This window comes from Abramis brama, assembly GCF_963993115.1.
Source record: "Abramis brama genome assembly, chromosome: 10".
Taxonomy (NCBI): Eukaryota; Metazoa; Chordata; class Actinopteri; order Cypriniformes; family Leuciscidae; genus Abramis; species Abramis brama.
Window position 1 is genome coordinate 10608840 of NC_139972.1, and position 4825 is coordinate 10613664.

Below are 4825 nucleotides of genomic sequence, written 5' to 3' on the forward strand. Positions count from 1 at the left end.
GTGAAATGTATGTGCAACTAGTGGCACCAAATGCAATACCAAAATAAATAAATAAATAAATCAACAAATACATGAATTATTTAAAACAATAAGATAAAAAAAGGATTGTATCAGTCTACTTAATTTGATCTGAAATATGAATTCATCCACCCTTAAGAAAAGAAAAGGAAAAAAATAAAATGGAGGGGAAAATTTCACAGCCACCTCTGGATCCTTTCAGACAGATTTAGTGCAGTCTGGGAAGTCGTAGATCCTGCACCTTTCAATGTAGAATTATACACACAGAATGAGGGATATTTGACCTTATGCGATTTTCAGGTCATTGGTTTTGCGTCTTGCGTGTCTGCGTTGATACAACATAACTTAACACAGTTTTAACACACTCTTCTCATACATGCACACACACTTACATTCACAGATTTCTTCCAAAACACTGAATAATGAGTGAGATACAAATGTACCGACTGACTGACTGACTGTTTACTTGAGTGTTTGTGGGTCTCAAGCGGTTCGGTAAGTGATTGTGTTATTGTATTGCGATATGTGTGTGGATTTGTTCTGCCCTGGGGGTTCTGTGTCGTTTTGGCTCGGATCTGTTACACCCATCTGGTTTTGGAGCACAAAACTGAGAGGATCAGACCCAGCCAGAAATATTTCACTCGCTCACACACCCACACACACACACACACACACACACACACACACACACACACACACACACACACAATGAAGAAACAGCACAAAGCTAGAACTTAATTTTATAACAAACATTTTCTTTCACATTAGAGTTATTTTTTTTTTCTTGCTTTCTTTATTCAGTAATAAATTAAATTCACTTTTTTTTACATTTTCTGATGACAATGCAAGTAAAAGTCACATTAAGGTATTCTGAGCATTGTTATTGTTCTGGCTGGTTGCTAGGTTGTTGATTACAGGCCTCTATTGTATTCTGGTCTGTACAGCATGTACCAAAAATTCCAAGCACAAAAATTTACTTTTACAAATCAACCTTTAAACGTAATATCGCACATCTCTTTAACCAGACATGATTTGTGGTATCGTTCCTTTTTCACAACAATCAGTTATGCACCCAAGTTTAATACTTGAACAAACATCTTAATATTATTTATCTAAACAAATATCATTCAGACACACAAGGAAATAGGTGATAAAAGAGAAAAAAATCCAAAGGAACTCTCTTTATCTCTCACTCTGTGTGTGTGTGTGTGTGTGTGTGTGTGTGTGTGTGTGTGTGTGTGTGTGTGTGTGTGTGTGTGTGTGTGTGTGTGTGTGTGTGTGTGTGTCTGCAGGCGGTGAGCTGGTAGGACCTGCAGCTCAGTGTGTGTTGAGGAACAGGTGGAGATGGAAGACACCACTGAGACTGACATGGGGGTGTTTGGGCTCAACCATGTCATACCTGTGAGAACAGTGTGAACTGAGTCTCTGTCACTGTCTTCCATCCAACATAGTCAAGCTAGTAATAATTGCTAGGATGTTCCTATTGCTAGAAAGTTGCTAGAGAGTTCAGCCAGTTGATAAAATGTTTTTTATTATTATTATTATTAGTGCTTGGCAGTTGCTAGGATGTTCTGGGTGGTTGCAAGGGTGTTTCTACCATGTTAACTAATGTGTTCTTGGTGGTTGCTTTAGGACATTGCTAGGTGGTTGTTAGCATGTTGCTAGGGAGTTGTTTGGGTGTTCAGGCAGTTACTAAAATGTTCTAAATTGTTGCTGGGTAGTTGCTAGCTGGTGTTTCTAGTCAGTAGCCTAACATGGTGTTAATAGTAGTTTCTTGTACACTTATAGGTGGTTGCTATGGAGCTATAGGGCTAAAATGAATGCCTAAATTTTAGCAAATTCAGGCATTTGCTAAAATTTTCTAAACTATTATTTGGTGGTTGCTAGTGTATTTCTAGTCAGTAACCGTTTTTTGTGTGTGTGTGTGTGGTTGTAGGCTGTTGCTAGCGTGTTGCTAATGAGTTCAGGCTATTCAGTTACTAGAGTTTTCTAAATTATTGCTAGGTAGTTGCTAGGGTGTTCTGGGTGGTTGCTAGGGCATCACTATTGTGTTGTGTTTTCTATCATTCATGTCCATAGTACAAATGGTGAGAGTTAACGCTAAATATCAGAACTAAAAGTCTGTAGCTGTGTTTTGTGATAAGAACAACATGTTTATAGAAACACTTTCACACACATTTGTTTACTAATTCCACCTCGTCTAAAATATTCAATCCCTCTGTAAGTGTGTTGAGGGAGGAATGGGGAGAGAAACACAAGGTTTGGCCTGGCTGATGAACAGCGTCTGGCATGTGGAGGTCAGGATTTCTGAAACACTTCATGATCACTCAGCACCAGCATTCACTCGTCATTCTTTTCCTCGCTCAATCACTCAATCACACACACACGGAAAAACTCACAGTGCGTTAATGTTAATGTTCCATAGCTTTCTGCACCCTTTAAGTGTGTGTGTGGAGACCTATTCGCGTTTTAGGATCTGTTTTTGACGGAGGAAACATCAGGTTGAAGAAAATGTTATGACAGAGCAGTGAGTGAAGCATCACAGATGTGACCACACACACACATGCACAGAACTGAGAAAGCCTTTTATGAAGACACGATCATGAAGGCAATCGTTTATTAACATTACTGGAGACCCGATGAAGGCCTCAATGGGGTTGCTCTGAAGAGGTCAATGTTAAAGGGATAGTTCACCCAAAAATTTAAATTCTGTCATCATTTACTCACCATCAAGTTGTTACAAACCTGTATGAATGTCTTTCTTTCTGCTGAACACAAAAGATGATATTTTGAAACAGGCCCCATTGACTTCCATGTTTTTTTTTTTGTTTTTTTTCATACTATGGAAGTCAATGGGGTCCATCAACTGTTTGGTTACCCATGTTCTTCAAAATATCTTCTTTTGTGTTCAACAGAAGAAAGAAATTCATACAGGTTTGGAAAAACTTAAAGGTGAACTATGCCTTTAAATATGGACATCAATAAAATATTTCACTGATACTGTTTGCTCAGTTTCCTTTTTTTTTATACATATTTTTTTGTTATATTTTCCCTTTCACTTTATCTCTCTTCCTGATAGTTCATCAGTTTAAACAATTAAGAATCCTAGCCTCCAAAGACATTGACAATGAACATGAATTTTGATTGGTTGATTAAAAAGTGGTTTTCATTCATCAAAAAAACTACTAAACTTTGGTTTGTCTTGGTTTTAACCACGTTTCCACGTTAACATTCATGCCAAACTTATCCACACTGAATGTGATGGCAACACATTTAAATGGCAACACATTTACTATACGCTACTGTATAATTTTAGACCAATAAGACATCTTACTCATTTAACATACTGAGTTTTGCGTCCTATATAGTAATATATTTCATAGAGACTCAAAATGGGTGCATACACACCAAAAACAAGCCATTTTTGGCGTAATTGCTAAAGTAGGATTATGCAAAAAAAAAAAAAAGTGTTTTGTCTGGAAGCGTAATCATTCCTGTATTATGCTTAATTTGGAAAGTTAATCTCCGTAGTTTCTAAACACTCACAGGCACACAAATACCATCAGAAACCCACACTCTAACTCTCTTTAATTAAGATCGATTTCTCTGTCAAAGTCAGCAAATAAATGATCTTTTCTTTGGCGAGGAAGGCAACGGCTAATTAAAATCATCTCGTAGAGATCACAAGGCCTCAGATTCCTTTACTTACATCCCAATACACACTCCTGGGGAAATTTTGGAGATTACTCTGGGACAGATTTTTGGCTGTTGTGATTGAGTTATTTGACAAGCAAGACTAAAACTAGTCCGCATGATTTGCAATCTCATATTTAACAATAATGACTCAAATCCAAAGAGGCTTTCTGCTTTTAGTATATGTATAATGCTGACCAACGAACTGATGCTTGCACTACTTCTATCGCGCTGACTCAACCTGAAGTCAATTGACTGACTTCTCACTCTCAGAGCCACGACCACAGACTAAAGTCTCCTGCCACCTTGTGGCCATCATGTGAATCACAAAATAAAAGTATAGAACTAGCCTAGTTTGGCCAGCTCAATAGTTATGTAGTTATTTAGCTAAATTGTAATTGTAAATTCTCATATGAGTGAAAGGTATGACTGTATTTGCCAGTTCCAATAGGATTTACCGGCTTTACACGACTTCAAGATCTCTGAAAGCACTAGTCTGCGTCGAAAAACATTTTGTTGCCAGGTTAATACAATGATGAAAAACAATTGATTTACCAAAAAAGTTTTACCAAAGTTTACCAAAATGATTGGCATCATATCTTTAAAAACTTAGTTTAATAGCTTAATAGCCAGTAAACTAGATACGCCCATGCAGAATTATTCTTTGGTGTTTTCTGTACAGCTGGTCTTATATCAACACTGTAGGACAATTATTTGAATGAATCTTTCCACGTTGGACTGTTACTGTACTTAGGTATTTTAAATAAACCCATGCCCCATTGCCATGTAAATCAAAACAAACTGTGTTTGTGTAACCGCTCCAATCCTGCTCGCCCCGCTCCGAGCGGGACTCGAACTTGCGTCTCTGGCATGGGAGGCAGGCGTTGACAAGGATGCTAAAGGTCACAGTCTCTAGTGCACTTCTTGAGATCAGGGGAGTGAGGTTTACTTATATAAGCGCTCACTAGCTGGCTTGCATTACATTTGGGCACTTTACATGTCAGTCAGATAGTCTTGTCTGGTCTAACTGGGTGGATTTTGAACAGAATAGCATTCAATTTGTCTTAAAGTCAAAATTATATGTATTTTTCAGATAAACCTAAAAAAAAAAAAA